General features: G+C 39.9%; 1 pseudogene; it reads right to left on the bottom strand.

Moving 5' to 3' along the window:
• Positions 1-1,267: 1,267 nt before the first annotated feature.
• Positions 1,268-18,474, bottom strand: LOC120022159 (annotated as a pseudogene).
• Positions 18,475-19,309: the final 835 nt, after the last annotated feature.

The following is a 19,309-nucleotide window of genomic DNA, read 5'->3' on the forward strand; positions in this document are numbered from 1 at the left end:
AGTCCTTCTGGAAGACCTCCACCAATCTCCACAGAGGAACTCTGGAGCCCTGTCAGAGTGACCATCGGGTTCTTGGTCACCTCCCTGGCCAAGGCCCTTCTCCCCCCCGATTGCGCAGTTTGGCCGGGCAGGCAGCTCTAGGAAGAGCTTTGGTGGTTCCAAACTTCTTCCATTTAAGAATGATGGAGGCCAGTGTTCTTGGGGACCTTCAATGCTGCAGATTTTTTGGTACCCTTCCACAGATCTGTTCCTCAACACAATCCTGTCTCGGCGCTCTACGGACAATTCTTTCGACCTCATGGCTTTTTTTTTTTTTTGCTCTGACATGCACTGTCAACCTTGGGACCTTATATAGGCAGGTGTGTGCCTTTCCAAATCATGTCCAATCAATTGAATTTACCACAGGTGGACTCCAATCAAGTTGTAGAAAAATCTCAAAGATGATCAATGGAACCAGGATGCACCTGAGCTCAATTTTAAGCATCTTAACATATTTTCATAAGTATTTTCTATAAAAACATTTTTTTTATATATGTTTGCAAAAATGTCAAAAAACCTGTTTTCACATTGTCATTATGGAATATTGTGTGTATGTAACCGATGTGAAATGGCTAGCTAGTTAGCGGTGGTGCGCGCTAATAGCATTTCAATCGGTGACGTCACCCGCTTTGAGACCTTGAAGTAGTGGTTCCCCTTGCTCTGCAAGGGCCGCGGCTTTTGTGGAGCGATGGGTAACGATGCTTCGTGGGTGACTGTTGTTGATGTGTGCAGAGGGTTCCTGGTTCGCGCGAGGGGACGGACTAAAGTAATACTGTTACATGTAGAACGATTTTATTTAACTAGGCAAGTCAGTTAAGAACAAATTCTTATTTACAATGACGGCCTGCCAAACCCTAACGACGCTGGACCAATTGTGCGCCACCATATGGGACTCCCAATCACGGCTGGTTGTGATAGAGCCAGGAATCGAACCAGGGTCTGTAATGACGCCTCTAGCACTGAGAAGCAGTGCCTTAGACCGCTGTACCACTCGGAAGGAAAACCATTAATTTAATCAGTTTTAGAATAAGGCTGTAACAAACAAAATGTGGAAAAAGTAAAGGGGTCTGAATACTTAACAAATGCACTGTAAGAGGAATGGAAAAACTATGGAAAAATGTATCTAATATTTTAAAGTCTGTGAGAGCTGTTCAAATTATGGTTCAAAGCCCAAAACATGTGGTGTCAGAAGATAAGTAAGCATCTTGAAGAGAGCCTGAAAACTTACTACGGTGTTCTAGTTTATTAGAGATCCAAATAACATACATGGTTTGACACATTTTACTGGGAGCAAATGTGATTCGGCGCATCTCTATGCTGGTTCCAATGGAGATCATGTCACAACATTGATAATTTACTCAGAGGGAACTAGGAAAATGAATGACTTCAGCATTTACATTCTCCTGATTCTTGCCCATAGGAATCACATTGAGAAAAACATTTATGGTATTAGATGCTCTACAGACAATAAATTACCATAAGGGTAAACCGATAGGGATAAATTAATGTATTCATACTCATCCTTTATGTAAAAAGTCTATGAACTGATTAAATACAAATATATTTCTTATGATTTAAGGTGTCAGAAATGTAATGCAAAATAAATTCCAAACATAAAATATGCTCTTACCAGAACAAAAAAAGAGAATTATAAAAATAAAACTCAAGTAGTAATTTTGCTGGTTACACCTTAAGCATTACTAATGCAATCATACACACTACTTTTACATACAATAGATATTTATTTTAATAACACTTTGGTTTAGTTTAAAACAATTTATATGCAATAAACTGTATAATACATAAAACAGATTTCTTAAATCATGTTAAATTAACTAAAATAAAAAAATCATGGATAAACAGACAGCACAATTATTATTTTTGCTATCAGAGTTCAATACAATTGTGTAGCAGAGAAAAATAACATACTTCATACCAATTTTCGGTACAATATCTACACTTTGTTTTGCTGGTGACAGAAACATACTAGGATCAGGGTATGTGACTGTTGCTCGACGCTCAAATTACGAAGAATGAATGGCTAGAGTTTGTCTTCAGGTTCTTGGGCACGATGCCAGACTTGCTGCAGTAAGTATTATGTTCAAAGAGCAAGACAAATATCATACATTTGCAACAGCATAAACAGAACCTTGCCTTAACCTCCAGCCCCATGCCTAATTACTTCTCTATAAAAACCAAAATCCTAAGTATATACAAATGGGGCAAAGGCAAGTGAAGAGTTCTAGTAAGAAACTTATGCCTAAAACCATTGTACAAGCATTCAGGCTATAGATAAGAATATATGCGGAGATGGCATAGTAGTGCGTGAGGATCATAGTTTACAAGGACAGAGACAATTAGTCATATAATGAGGAATTGTATAATAAATATTTGTATCTTATTTTTTATACATTTATTCTCTCGGCTAGATGACTGAGGCCGAGGTGAGTCGCTTTGGCTGCATCCCTAATGGCACCGTATTCCCTATATAGTGCACTACTTTTGACCAGAGCCCTATAAGCCCTAGTCAAAAGTAGTGCACTACAAAGGGAATATAGTGCCATGTGGGATGCATCTGAGACCTTCTGTTTTGCCATTTAAAAATGTACATTCATTGTGCTGCCCAGTGATGCGTTCTAATGTCATACTGGTGTAAACATATAAAAATATAAAAATTGAGATTGGAGGGATTAAAAACAGCATAACTATTCTATGTTTCCATGCCATACCACGCACTACAATGTGAAAATAACGCAACCAGGTTTAACACAATCACAGAATTTCCCACAATTATGTTTAACGAGGGTATAATTTACATCAGGTATTATTTCATTTAGTACTTTACCATATTTTAGAGACGTGGATAGGGTTATAAGCAAAGGGACGTACTGTTATAAGCAAAGGGACGTACTCAACAAGCCAGTTCAACAAATTTTGTCAGTTGTTTTGGATTTACACATAGCGCAGGGGGAAAGGCATAGTAATTCAGCTGTTGCTCGAGCCAATGCTTAACATATTGTCATTGTAAGATGTATTAATGGCCTGTATTTGCATTTATTGATAATTATTTTTTACAAAATTCCTCTAACTGCAGATATGGAAATGGTGTATCGACTTGGCCGATATGGAACTAATACTCTGTGGTAATGTGACCCTATTCTCAGGGTGCCATTTTGGACGCACTCTACAGCAAAAGGTCAATGAACAAGGAATAGAATTACCCAATAATAACTGACAATGACAGCAACAATGATGGAAAAATAAATCCTAGTAAACCGCTACCACTAGCTACCTTGATAAAAAGCAACGAGAGATACTATAGTAAATAACGACCAGAATCATAAAAACCTAGTAGAACTAATATTAAATAGTCGAGGCAGAGAAAGTAAACCTATTTTAGGGGAGAGGCCCTCCTTCGTAGGCTACCCAAGCGCCCGAGTAGTCCAGGGCCAAATCCTCACCCCACACTCTCTCAGCACCAGTTGTAGGGTCCCCATCCCCAAAACGCACATTACTCTCACCCATGTCCCCTCCCCGGCTTTTAAAGGCTGGCTGCCTCGGAAGGTGGTGTAGTATTTTCCAGAGGACTACAAGAACTACTGCTGTTTTCCTGGCTAGCGGGTGATGTGTCCAAACTGGCCGATCACTCAGGTGCCGTCTTGGCGGCAGTAGAGTCTTTGTTGCCCGACACCCCCGCACTGGCTGGGGAGGGCATAGTGAGCGCAGAGGAGGGAACTGGGGAGCCCAATGCTCCCACTTGGTGAAGCCGGCGTCATTCTGCAGAAAGATGACCACCGTGCCGTGAACTGCCTTGTAGTACATCTCCTCCCTGAGAGAGGAAGTGAGAAAGATATTTAAACTCCCTTCATACAGTGCAATTAGACTGCAACTATGCTAGTGTTCTATTCAGGGTGCATCCGGGAGAATCCTTTTCGAAAGGGTACTTGGGCAGTTCCAAGTATAAAATGTGACTCATTTACCCAGCACAGGACAAAGATTTAAGATCAAAGGCCTGATTACCTGCATGTCCACCAATGTTGTTTACATGTTGAAATGTCCCCGCGGTCTGTCTTACATAGGGAAAACCCGTCGAAGCCTTAAGACCCGGATCAGTCAGCACTGCAGCAATATACGGACAGGTGAGACAAAAAATCTGGTTGATTTAAAAATATATATATAAGTTGGACATCCTATTAGTTCTGAGATACATTGGAATAGAAATGGTGACGATGTCACGCACGGGAGGGAAAATAGAGGCAACTTCTTCAAAGGGCGTGCTAATTGAATAATGTTACACACACTCAAAAGTTGACACCTCATTAAAGGGTTTTCTTTATTTTTACATTGTAAAATAATAGTGAAGACATCAACACTGTGACATAACACATCATGTAGTAAAAAAAAAAGTGTTAAGGTTATTCAAAGTAGCCACCCTTTGCCTTGATGACATCTTGGCATTCTCTCAACCAGCTTCATGAGGAATGCTTTTCCAACAGTCTTGAAGGAGTTCCCATATGCTGAGCACTTGTTGGCTGCTTTTCCTTCACTCTGCGGTCCAACTCATCCCAAACCATATCAACTGGGTTGAGGTCGGGTGATTGTGAAGGCCAGGTCATCTTATGCAACACTCCATCACTCTACTTGGTCAAATAGCCTTTACACAGCCTGGGGATGTGTTTTGGGATACTGTCCTGTTGAAAAACCAAATGATAGTCCCTCTAAGCGCAAACCAGATGGGATGGCGTATCGCTGCAGAATGGTGTGGTAGCCATGCTGGTTAAGTGTGCTTTACATTCGAAATAAAATCACAGACAGTGTCACCAGCAAAGCACTCCCACACCACCTCCTCCATGCTTCAAGGTGGGAACCACACATGCAGAGATCATCCGTTCACCCACTCTGCGTCTCACAAGGACACAGTGGTTGGAACCAAAAATCTCACATTTGGACAGACCAAAAGGAGATTTCCACCATTCTAATGTCCATTGCTCTTGTTTCTTGGCCCAAATAAGTATCTTCTTATCGGTGTCCTTTAGTGGTTTCTTTGCAGCAATTCAACCATGAAGGCCTGATTCTGAGTCTCCTCTGAACAGTTGATGTTGAGATGTGTCTGTTACTTGAACTCTGTGAAGCATTTATTTGGACTGCAATCTGAGGTTGGTAACTCTAATGAACTTATCCTTTGCAGCAGAGGTAATGCTGGGTCTTCATTTCCTGTGGCGGTCCTCATGAGCACCAGTTTCATCATAGCGCTTGATGGTTTTTGCAACTGCATTTGAAGAAACTTTCAAATTTCTTGACATTTTCCAGATTGACTGACCTTCATGTCTTAAAGTACTAATGGATTGTTGTTTCTCTTCGCTTATTTGAGTTGTTCTTGCCATAATATGGACTTGGCCTTTTACCTGTATACCACCCCTACCGTGTCACAACACAACTGATTGGCTCAAATGCATTAAGGAGGAACTTTGAACAAGGCACACCTGTTAATGGAAATGGATTCCAGGTGACTACCTCATGAAGCTGGTTGAGGGAATGCCAAGAGTGTGCAAATTTGTAATCAAGGTAAAGGGTGGCTACTTTGAAGAATGTCAAATATTAAATATATTTTGATTTGTTCGACATTTTTTGGTTACTACAGGATTCCATATCTGTTATTTCATAGTGTTGATGTCTTCACTATTATTCTACAATGTCGAAAATAGTACCAATAAATAGACACCCTGGAATGAGTAGGTGTGTCCAAACTTTTTCCTGGTACTGTGTGTGTGTGTGTGTGTGTGTGTGTGTGTGTGTGTGTGTGTGTGTGTGTGTGTATTTCCAGCAAACATATCATGTGTAAATATTTGTATGAACATGACAAGATTCAACAACAGACATAAACTGAACAAGTTACACAGACATATGACTAACAGAAATGGAATAATGTGTCCCTGTAACAGTCAGTATCTGGTGTGGCCACCAGCTGCATTAAGTACTGCAGTGCATCTCCTCCTCATGGACTGCACCATATTGGCCAATTCTTGCTGTGAGATGTTACCCCATTCTTCCACCAAGGCACCTGCAAGTTCCCGGATATTTCTGGGGGGAATGGCTCTAGCCCTCACCCTCCAATCCAACAGGTCCCAGACGTGCTCAATGGGATTGAGATCCAAGCTCTTTGCTGCCATGGCTCACATTCCTGTCTTGCAGGAAATCACGCACAGAACTTGCAGTATGGATGGTGGCATTGTCATGCTGGAAGGTCATGTCAGGATGAGCCTGCAGGGAGGGTACCACATGAGGGAGAAGGATGTCTTCCCTGTAACGCACAGCGTTGATATTGCCTGCAATGACAACAAGCTCAGTCCGATGATGCTGTGACATGACGGACCCTCCACCTCCAAATCGATCCCGCTCCAGAGTACAGGTCTTGGTGTAACGCTCATTCCTTCGACGATAAACACAAATCCGACCATCACCCCTGGTGAGACAAAACCGCCAGTCCTATCTGGTCCAGCGACGGTGGTTGTGCCCATAAGCAACATTGTTGCCGGTGATGTCTGGTGAGGACCTGCCTTACAACAGGCCTACAAGCCCTCAGTCCAGCGTCTCTCAGCCTATTGCGGACAGTCTGAGCACTGATGGAGGGATTTTGCGTTCCTGGTGTAACTCGGGCAGTTGTTCAGTCTGCTTTCCAACCGACACCAGGTGTGGAAATTTTTTAGATACTTACCCAGAAAGACTCACAGCTGTAACTCGCTGCCAGAGGTGATTCTAACATGTATTGACTCAGGGGTATGAATACTTATGTAAATGAGATATTTCTGTATATATGTTTATTTTTTATTTTTCCCCCACTAAATTGGCAAAATCTTCCAAAAACATGTTTTCCCTTTGTCATTATGGGTTATTGTGTGTAGATGGGTCAGCATTTTTTATTTATTTAATCCATTTGGATTTCAGGCTGTAGCAACAAAATGTAAAGAGGTATGAGCACATTCTGAAGGCACTGATTGTTTAAAGCAAAACTATCGCTGATGGCGAAACTAAACAATCAAACTAAAATCTATTGTAAGCCCCGTTCGGCAGGTTTAGCTAGATGAGAGTTGAGTCTCCGGTAATTTACCTATATTCCGGTAAAACAAGATATTCAACATCGCATAGATAACAATAACCTAGCAAATTATATAGGTTGTCACTCAACTAATAAAACCTAATATCAAGGAAGCCATTTTAGAATTTGAATGCTGAAGGTGCCGCGCAGATGTGAAAGATCAGGAACAGGGGCATTCCTCATGTGTGCGAAGCCAGCGTGCGAAGCCGGGCATAGTGCCCAGTTTGACTAGTCTACTGATATTGCCTGGGGTTGTTCAGCATGCAAAATAAATTGTAAATTAATGACTGTCAATGCAGTTCGATACTGAAGGAGGACGTATCAATTTTCAGAAAAGATTAAAGGTATTTTCGGAAGGTAAAAAAATGGAAAATGAACCAAAACATGTAGTGAACAGGCGATTCGTAACGTTTTAATCATTTTTCTGACAGGCGAATACTACATTTGGATCAGTTTGGGGTCCGCGGACCAATGCACTTGTATAGGTGAATCGTTACAAAGCTATAGATTATACTTTCATATACACCCCCTGCATTTAAAAAAAAAAATCATGTCACAGAGACCGTGGGTGGGGCTAAATGGATGGCGTCTAGCCTAGTGTGCAGAGTCTAAGGCGATTTAGCTAGCTAGCACGTCTCACCCGTGATGTTGCAGTCCTTCAGCAGGGTCTGGTGGGCCTGGCGAATACGTCGCACGTACTCTACTGAGATGTGGTAGATCTTTGTACAAATTCCCTCCACAGAGTCTTTGGCTACTGCCGTTACATGGGGATCACACTGTTTCCGCAAGTGCTCCAGACGATCCTGAGGGAAAAACTTGTTTTAGGATCTGATTTTCAACAGATACATGTCAGTGTACTTTCCATTGAGGTGAATTTATACAGCAATGGATATTTTTTTTTGCCACAAACATACAGTTCGCCGCACTTCTAAACCACACAATCTACTACTCAACTACACGCGAGTACACACACACACACAAACTCTACTCCTTGACCACACACATACCATGTAGTCTTCTTTACTGGCTGAGTGGTCTCTCCGTAGCCAGTTCATGGTGTCCTCCGCATTCCATTTCACAACCTTCCGGCTGTCTGGTGTGGCGTTTCTAACAGGACATAAAACACACCGGTCATTCTCCAAGCAAGACAAAGCATTTCAAACCAAAGAGACACTCAACGAGCCCAATCAATCTCCCATTTAAATGCTTTCTTTTTCTCTTCAGTTTTTCTCCAATCTATCCAAGCTGCCACTCAGTCAAGACAGTTGGAGAAAGAGAAGGGACGGTTTTGGTTTAGCATTAGAGTGCAAACCCAGAAGCTGCGGGTTTCTGCTTCAGGTCTATAAAAGCTTTCTATGTAGGATGCCGAAATACTGAGACATTGTGTTGCTTTTTAAGTTATGAGCTGAATCTTGCAGTCAAAGCGGTGGTCTTAAAAAATGCTGAGCCATCACTTGAGTTATATAACTTATCGGCCGAATTCTTTAAGACAGCTTCTATAACGTCATACTTGGGAGTGACATCAAAGAATATCAGGCCATATAAAAAGGGAATTTGTAAAAATTAATTATAGTGTGCCAGAAACACCTACCTCGAGTCAATCATTTTCTTGGCAGCTTCAGCGTATTTGAATAAGAGCTTCCGGGCCTCCTCTTTGTACTTGATGCGGGACAACCTGGCATAAGAAATGACAAAATAGTAGTAAATGAAAAAGTGTTGAGAGGAGCCACTGTTGTCCAAATTAACCATAAATTGAATGAATTGCTAAGACGACATTTCACATGCAACAAAATTGCACCAGACTGACGCACTCATTTTTCACGAGCTCCTTGTGCAACATCAGACAACGTAATTTACTGTATTGAATCAAGCCATACAGACGTTAATTAAAGAATATAGTATAATTGGTATGTACAGGTCTTCGTTCAAATATTATATTTGACATCTTTCAAATACATTGAGCGTTTGATTGAGCCAGCATGGTGTGTCCAATGGGCGGGGTTTGCAGTTGTGGGTCTATTCCATTGGTTCCTTTGCGCCAGGAAAGATCAATCAAGCACAGATTTGAAGCCAGGACTGGTACAGATTCCCTTTCCCACTGACCTGATGGGGATGTCGTTCATGACCTCTTTGAACATGGACCGGGAGATGATTGGGGTCACAATCGCTGGGCAGTAGGGGGTCAGGCCCTTTGTCCAGCACCGTGCGCTCCAGCAGCCAGCGGTTGAAAGACTCCCGTGGGGGCTCGATACCTATTAGAGAGGGGGAAAGGCCATTTATCATCAAGGTTGACGTCAGCCGAGTATAGGAACACCGGAGTTGTGTTCACCAGGTCATAAATTAGGGAAAACATTTGAATCCATTTCACAACGTAAAATGAAAATGAGCGTTGCTTATTGTAAAAGTTCAGCTAGTCCCTTCATTTCAGTCCGTTGTCTTCTGTTTGGTGCCTAATAATCATTATTATTATGTAACCTTTATTTAACTAGGCAAGTCAGTTTAAAAAAACAAATTATTATTTACAATGACAGCCTACTACTAATGAACGTGACCCTGGGCTGGAGTAAAAATCTGCTCACCCTATGGCACTCCAGGACCAGGGGTGGTGAGTGACAACAATGGCTTAAAAAAATGTTGAGCGTTGTAAAAAATAAAATAAAAATGACACCTTAGAACTGTTTTCAGACAGACACCTCAAGCTCATCTAGAAAGCAAACATCTGACAGCATAATGGGGAGGCACCTTGAAAAGTAAGTCATTAAAAAAGGTAAGAAAAGCAATAATTTTCATTTAAAGCAAAGTTTGACTTGACAACGCCAGTTGTGTGGGTAATTTACCTTCTCGTTGGTAGCAGAGCTCTTGGTAGTGCTGCCGTAGCTTGGTGGTGAGCTGGGCGCGTTGGAGCTCAATCTCCGGGTGGGGAGGTAGATGGTTGGCGGGGGCTCGCTCTCTGATCACTGCGTTTGTCTGAATGTCCAGGTCCCAGTATATTCTACAACAGCAACAATGACAGACATCAGTATTCATATCCCTAAAGAAATAAATTAACTCACAACAAATTTCAATAGACAGTTAGCAAAAATAGATAAGATCTTGCTTACTACCATAGAAAGATAAATACCTGTCTATTTGTAGAAAAATCACCCTGATTAATTATTTAGTCATATGCCAGTTTACCCATTTTATGGCCCTGCCTATGCCAAATAATTAGTTTATAAAATGATATGAGCTGAAATACATTTTCCTTTATTAGGAACGGCAAGCCAGACAAAATTAAACGTGCTTATTTATATAATGAATGAGTTCGGGGGGCAAAAATTATTAAATATTCAAGCATTAAACCTCTTACTAAAAGCATCAGTCATACAAAAGTTATACTTAAACCAAAACTATTTCTCCAGTAGATTAGTAAGAAAAGCTCACCCATTGTTCAAAAAAATGGCCTTTATAAGGGAAATAAATGAAATCCAGATTACAACCTCTCACTTTCAGTCAATTGATAATGGAACCATTTTCAAAATATCGCCCTTTCTAAAAACAAGCCATACAAAGCTGGTTGCAATTCCAGTTTCATCCCGAGAAAAGACAGAATAAGTAACAAATATTAAGGTTAAACTCAAACATTGGATTAAATTATATTATGAATAGGAAAGGCGGAGTTGTCACGTGTAGTTAACAAAAATATATGCAAATGTTTGCTCTATCTGAAATTACAACTAACTGACTGCAGCCTTACCTAACATATACATACAGTTGAAGTCAGAAATTTACATACACCTTAGCCAAATACATTTAAACTCAGTGTTTCACAATTCCTGACATTTAATCCTCGTAAAAATTCCCTGTCTTAGGTCAGTTAGGATCACCACTTTATTTTAAGAATGTGAAATGTAAGAATAATAGCAGAGAGAATGATTTATTTCAGCATTTATTTATTTCATCACATTCCCAGTGGGTCAGAACCTTACATACACTCAATTAGTATTTGGTAGCATTGCCCTTAAATTGTTTAACTTTGGTCAAACATTTCAGATAGCCTTCCACAAGCTTCCCACAATAAGTAGGGTGAATTTTGGCCCATTCCTCCTGACAGAGCTTTGTGATGGCCACTCCAATACCTTGACTCTGTTGGCCTTAAGCCATTTTGACACAACATTGGAAGTATGCTTGGGGTCATTGTCCATTTGGAAGACCCATTTGCAACCAAGCTTTAACTTCCTGACTGATGTCTTGAAATGTTGCTCAATATATCCACATACATTTCTTTTCTCATGATGCTATCGATTTTGTGAAGTGCACCAGTCCCTCCTGTGCAGTTACAAACCATAGTCTGGCTTTTTTATGGCGGTTTTGGAGCAGTGGCTTCTTCCTTGCTGAGCGGCCTTTCAGGTTATGTTGATATAGGACTCGCTTCACTGTGGAAAGATATACTTTTGTACCTGTTTCCTCCAGCATCTTCACAAAGTCCTTTGCTGTTCTGGGATTGATTTGCACTTTTCGCACCAAAGTACGTTCATCTCTAGGAGACAGAACGCGTCTCCTTCCTGAGCAGTATGACGGCTGCGTGGTCCCATGGTGTTTATACTTGCGTACTATTGTTTGTACAGATGAACGTGGTACCTTCAGGCGTTTGGAAATTATTCCCAAGGATGAACCAGACTTGTGGAGGTCTACAATTGTTTTTCTGAGGTCTTGGTTGATTTCTTTTGATTTTACCATGATATCAAGCAAAGAGGCACTGAGTTTGAAGGTAGGCCTTGATATACATCCACAAGTACACCTCCAATTGACTCAAAATATGTCAATTAGCCTATCAGAAGCTTCTAAAGCCATGACATTTTCTGGAATTTTCCAAGCTGTTTAAAGGCACAGTCAACTTAGTGTATGTAAACTTCTGACCCACTGGAATTGTGACAGTGAATTATAAGTGAAATAATCTGTCTGTAAACAAGTAGATGTCCTCACCGACTTGCCAAAACTATAGTTTGTTAACAAGAAATTTGTGGAGTGGTTGAAAAAGTAGTTTTAATGACTCCAACCTAAGTGTATGAAAATTTCCGACTTCAACTGATATACTGTGTACTTTTCAAATGACAGAGCAATGAACCTAGCCGTTTACTATTATTAAATGTGATAAAAATGTAAAGATGTTCCATAATCTCCAAGGTACCCAGGTGGTGATTTGACATGCTTTCCGAAATAAGATTTTCATTCAAGGGATCAAGCAAGACCTTCTATGCTATAATGGCGGTCCGCAAACAATCGTTTAAGGTGCATGCCGCCACCTACTATGCTGGAGTGTGCGATCAATCATGTTTTGCTTAATTCTGTATTACTAAGATTTTTTTTTAACTAAAATCCCTACTAACAAACCCTCCCCCATACCGAAAACCCCATCAAAATGTTATTCTTTCATGCTGAGACAATCCACCTTTAGGATTATTCAGCATGTTAAAAAATCATGTTGACAGTAACATCTGTTACACCTAAACTCTGTTGCCGGCATTTCTGCTTTCGACAATTCGAGTAGATAAAATTTACTTCATAGCTTTCATTGGAAAGGTTATTTCAAGTTAAGTTTTTATTCAGTGCACTGCACTAGTACAGTGAAATGCCTTTCTTAATGGTATTCCCCAGCAATGCAATAATCAATATCAGTAGTACTATAAAAATATAACATTTTTAAATAAAAGTAGAACAAAAAACACACAAGAAACAGAAATAAGAACACCAGAAAATAAGTAAGCTATGTAACAGGGTCAGTTCCAGGGTCAGTACCAATACCATATTTACAATGTGCAGGGATACTGGAGTGGTAGGGTTAGATATGTATAAGGGTAAGTTGACTAGACGTCAAGAGATATAATAAACAGAGTAGCAGCACCAGCATGTATGATGATTGTATGTGCATGTGTGTAGAGTCAGTATGAATGTGCGTGTGTGTGTTGAAGTGTCAGTATACGTGTGGATAGAGAGAGCAAAACATTTAATAAAATAGAAGGGTCAATGCAGATAGTCCGTGTAGTCATTTTGTTACAGCCTGAATTTAAAATGGATTTCAATGAGATTTTGTGTCACTTGCCTACACACACAATAACCCATACTGTCAAAGTGGAATTGTTTTTAGAAATGTTTACAAATTGATTCAAAATGAAAAGCTGAAATGTGTTGAGTCAACAAGTATTCAACCCCTTTGTTATAGCAAGACCAAATAAATTCCGGAATATCCCTTTGAGCAAGGTGAAGTTATTAATTACACTTGGATGGTGTGTCAATACACCAAGTCACCACAAAGATACAGGCGTCGTTCCTAACTCTGTTGCTGGAGAGGAAGGAAACCGCTCAGGGATTTCACCATGAGGCTAATGGTGACTAAAACGGTTATAGTTAAATGGCTGTGATAGGGGAAAACTGAGGATAGATCAACAACATTGTAGTTACTCCAAAATACTAACCTTAATGACAGAGCGAAAAGAATAAATCCTGTACAGAATAAAAAATATTCCAAAACATGCATGTGTCCAGAATACAAAGCCTTATGTTTGGGACAAATCGAAAACAACATCACTGACTACCACTCTTCATATTTTCAAGCATGGTGGTGGCTGCATCATCTTACGGGTATGCTTGTCATCGGCAAAGACTAGGGAGTTTTTTAGAATTAAAAATAAATGATCAGAGCCAAGCACAGGCAAAATCCTAGAGGAAAACCTGGATCGGAGTTGTTTACCAAGAAGACATTGAATGTTCCTGAGAGGCCTAGTCGCAGTTTTGACTTAAACCGACTTGAAAATCTATGGCAAGACTTGAAAATGTCTGTCTAGAAATGATTAACAACCAACTTGACTGAGTTTGAAGAATTTAAAAAATAATAATGTGCAAATATTGTACAATCCAGGTGTGCAAAGCTATTAGCGATTTAACCTGAAATATACTCACAGCTGTAATCGCTACCAAAGGTGATTCTAACATGTATTGCCTCAGGGGTGTGAATACTTATGTAAATTCGATATCTGTATTTTATTTTCAAGAAATTCGCAAGAAATTCTACAAAATTGTTTTCACTTTGTCATTATGGGGTAGTGTGTGTAGATAGGTGAGAAAAAAAATCTATTAAACAATTTTGAATTCAGGCTGTAACACAACTTTCTGAAGGAACTGTACTAAGGGAGCAGCAGGGGTAGCTCCATCAGTCCGCCTAGTCGTTCCACCAATCAGTCTTACAGCGTCTGCATATGAGACATTGATTCTATATCTCTGGGCCTCTCTCTGCACCTGGCATCCACCGAAAATTATACATTTTTTGGTTTTATGAATATAGCTAGTAACAAATGAATTTGTATTCCATACCTACAGTAGAAAAAGAGGAGAATATCGTTCTAATGATGTCAACTTCACTTCTCAACTCCTAATATTGAGCAAATTAGACTCATTGGAGCTAATTGCACTCACTGGACTATCTGACATACGTTTGAAAAAGCACCCGCGAGTACCAGTCGCAGAAAGTGCTGCTGGCTGCTGGTAAGCTTCCTTGACTTAATAAATGTGTGCCAATACATGGCTAACCTTTGTTAAACCAGCTAAACAGCTGCAATTAGCAAAAATGTGTTAGGAGTTACCTTTCTATCGAATAGGGCTGGGAATTGCGAGGCCTGCACGATACTTAGGTGCCGATACGATGTGTACTGCAATTCTCACAATTCTAAATGTATTTTGATTCTATGTTCCCAACATATTGCTCACTATATGTCTGCTGCAGAGGGATAAGAGAGTCATGAGAAAACGAGTTAATCAGTCATCGAAATAAAAGTGCTGGGGGAAAAAGCGGCACCCTATTTACAAAGAAGATGGAGAACAAGCTATGAAGGAAAAAGACTGGAGTTTTGCTGCAGGTACAGCAAATGGTGGCAAACATTTTTTGCGATGTTGTCAAAACGATAAGCTACATCGTCAAAAATAATATACCAATACGTACCTATTGACCCCCCTACTATCTAATAGGCTGTTAGAGTTTACACTTCCTCTTTCAATTATAGTGCCTTCAGAAAGTATTCATGCCCCTTGACTTATTCCACATTTTATTGCGTTACAGACTCAATTCAAAACGTATTAAATATATATTTCTCTCACCCATCTACACACAATACACCATAATGACAAAGTGAAAATATGTTTTTAGAAATGTTTGCAAATTCATTGAAAATTAAATACATAAATATCTCATTTACATAAATATTCACACCCCTGAATCAATACTTTGTATTAGCTCCTTTGGCAGTGATTGCAGCTGTGAGACTAAGAGCTTTCCACACCTAGATTGTGCAACATTTGCCCATTATTATTTTCAAAATTCTTTAAGTTCTGTCAAATTGGTTGTTAATCATTGCTAGACAACCATTTCCAGGTCTTTCCATAGATTTATGTAACTCGGCCTCTCAGGAACATTTACTGTCTTCTTCGTAAACAAATCCAGTGTAGATTTGACCTTGTTTTAGGTTATTGTCCTGCTGAAAGGTGAATTCATCACCCTGTGTCTGGTGGAAAGTACACTGAACCAGGTTTTCCACTAGGATTTTGCCTGTGCTTAGTTCTTTTGTTTCTTTTTTATCCTGAAAAACTCCCCAGGTTTAGTAATGTGTTGTATTGGATTGCTCCAAACATAACACTTTGTAACCAGGACAAAATGTATTACTTTGTTTGTTGCAGTATTACTTACTAGTGAGTATTACTTACTAATTACTAGTGCCTTGTTGCAAACAGGATGCATGTTTTGGAATATTTTTATTCTGTACAGGCTTCCTTCTTTTCACTCTGTCAATTAGGTTAGTATTGTTGAGTAACTACAATGTTGATCTAACCTCAGTTTTTTCCGATCACAGCCATTAAACTCTGCAACTGTTTTAAAGTCACCATTGGCCCCAACGTGAAATCCCTGAGCGGTTTTCTTCCTCTCTGGCAACTGAATTAGGAAGGACGCCTGTATCATTGTAGTGACTAGGCGTATTGATACACCATCCAAAGTGTAATTAATAAATTCACCATGCTCAAAGGGATATTTAATGTCTGCTTCATTTTTTTTTTTTACCCATCTACCGATAGGTGGCCTTCTTTGAGAGGCATTGGAAAAGCTCTGTGGTTGAATCCATGGTGAAATTCACTGCTAGACTGTGGGACCTTACAGATAATTGTATGTGTGGGGTACAGAGATGAGGTAATCATCTAAAAAAGTAACGTCATGTTAAACACTATTATTGCAAAAAGTGAGTCCATGCACATGTATTTAGGCTTGCCATACAATCACTGATTATTATTATCATCATCTGACCCTGACGGTCATCTATGAACACTTGAACATCTTGGCCATGTTCTGTTATAATCTCCACCCCTCATAGCCTGATTCCTCTCTAGGTTTCTTCCTAGGTTCAGGCATTTCTAGGGAGTTTTTCAGAGCCACCATGCTTCTACACCTGCATTGCTTGCTGTTTGGGGTTTTAGGCTGAGTTTCTGTACAGCACTTTGTGACGTCAGCTGATGTAAGAAGGGCTTTATAAATACATTTGATTGATAACAATGGGGTTTAATACTTAATGACTCAAGACATTTCAGCTTTTCATTTTTTACTAATTTGTGAGAGAAAAAAGAAAACAATTCAACTTCGACATTTTGGGGTAGTGTGACCAGTGACCAAAACAAATGTCAATTTAATCTATTAATTGTATTATGTTCATTACTTTTCCTTGTCATTCACCTGATTTTTAAATATTTGTATTGAACCTATATTTAACTAGGCAAGTCAGTTAAGAACAAAATCGTATTTATAATGACGGCCTACCCCAGCCAAACCCTAACAACGCTGTTCGCCGTTTTTGCTAGCATATGATGGGGGTCACCGGTTTGCAGGTCCTGAGGCAAGATTTGGTGTAGTCCTGTAAATTAGGCCCTGGGGTCACAAACACCATCATACCTTTACACTCTCTTCACCAGAAGCGCCACTGCTTTCAGTAAGTAGCATGGTCTCCTTTTCCTCTTACTTTCCATTACAGACCATTCAGTTTCTTGACCATATCCTCAGAACGATCGTCCATATTGATCGCATTACAGCACTTATGTTGCTTCTCCAACCGCCGCATCCTCACTAGCCTACTCGCCGCCATCACAGCGTTCCAAGGATTTTTCGCTTGGCCATATCATTTCATTGTGGTTACTATTCAACAAGCAAGACCTCTTGATCGTCCTGACAATTCTGCTGTTATAGTCTGGAGTGAATGGTAGCCTACTAGTGGTAATCATTCAATGAATGAATGATAGAACCCATTCATCCAGACCCGTAGCGAGCGCACAAGAGTAATTAGCCAGACTAGTGCTTCTAGAGGGGTAACAGTAGTTTGATAGATTATGCTGTACTTCCACAATGTGTTATTGGCAACAGTGCACCGGCATAATCTGCGTCAACTCCCTCCGAACGAGCAGAGTGATACCAGCAGTGGGGATTACGATGGTGAAGTTAAACTATCTACCTTAACATGAATGTATGTATAAAACATGTAGCTAGATAGTTAACTGTCTAGCTATACCTATACATTTTAGTACCTAGTGTTTCATTATTAATTTTATGTCATTTTGATTAGCATAACACTTCAAATTGACATCTTGCAGATGCGTTTATCTTTATCGTACATAAATTAGCAAAAGGACACGCATGCGCCTGCTACACCGCCCGAAAACAAACACAAAGGAGGGGAGAACATCTGGTAGCTGCGCTACACAATAAAAGGCAATGGCAGCATCTTGGAACCCAAGTAAGGGATACGTGGAAAACAGATACAATACGGTAGGATACTGTACGAAATGGGGTTATTGGTACATATAAATGACGAGAATTAGTAAGGGTACCAGGTATATGCTGTCAAAATAGGCGTATCTGAACCCCTTTTACTTGAAACACATACAAATATGTAGGCGCGCACTTTGGTTGAGACAAGATGGCGCGCGATACCGAGTCATAGCAACCCTTGCAGACAATATTGTTTGTTTATTTCGTGCATTGACAATGCGTGTACATTTTGAGTGGATCATATGATACCCTGCATGTTCCGCCACCTGCCCATGGCCTTCCTATAGCGCTAATGTGGTTATTCCCCTTACCTTATAGAGGTTTGTTGGGAACCTTGTATAGCCTTTGCTCTATTCAATCCGGACCTGCCTCTCCACCTTCTCCGCCATCTTGTATCGGGGACTCGGGCCTTGGTATTGCGCACGCGCCAGTTTAGTCCTCGTTTTAGGCAATATTTGTCATTGAGAAGTAGCCATATGTAGAAGGCATTTGTCAACGTCGACATGCTGCTGAATCTTAGTAGCTAGTTCTTCATAACTTTCTAATGAAAGTAGTCATGCAAAAACACATTTGCGAACTCGTCTGAACTATTTAACCAGTAATACTCCGATGGCATGGTTGGGATTACGAAATAATATCGAATTATATTCACTTTTGTGTAGTTTTGTTTTGTGCAGTGCCTACATTTTCAATTGATACAACCCATTATTCGTGACATGCTCAGTAGTCTATGTATTTATTATAATGTTAGATGTTGCATTATGCCTATGTGATGATACCATGTCAACCAGATGTACTCATGTCTTTATGTTGACTAATAAATTAATAACTAAGACTAATAAATCAATTAATGTTGATATTCTGTCTCTTTCTTTGTATTGTTCCATTATGTGTGCACTGAATGTTAAATATTCTAAACTGTATAACATATTTTGGTTATTTGTCAAATAAAAGTTGCAGTCCTGGTAATAGGCTAAAGGAATTTCAGACATTTCTAAAAAAAAAAAAAATCTATACCATCTGTTCCCTGCACATGATCTCAAGAAATTGCTTTTTATTGCTGTGATTACTGTGCCTCAGGTGTGACTGGGTTGTTTGAAATGTGCATGCCAACAGTGGGGTGTAATCATTAGTCCAAATGGTTGTAAAACCGAACAACTAAAATGAGAGTTTCAATTGAACAAACATCTGGCGGTGTACGGATGTTCTGTTCTACTATGGCCATTAAAATTATTAAACATGATGAACATATTACTTCTGGCCCCTTTTGAGCACATTGTAATTCACCCATTCAATTTCATGCGGTAGCCTACAATTGATGCAGAACCCCATTTAGCTCA

This window comes from Salvelinus namaycush, chromosome 2 (assembly GCF_016432855.1).
Source record: "Salvelinus namaycush isolate Seneca chromosome 2, SaNama_1.0, whole genome shotgun sequence".
Lineage (NCBI taxonomy): Eukaryota > Metazoa > Chordata > Actinopteri > Salmoniformes > Salmonidae > Salvelinus > Salvelinus namaycush.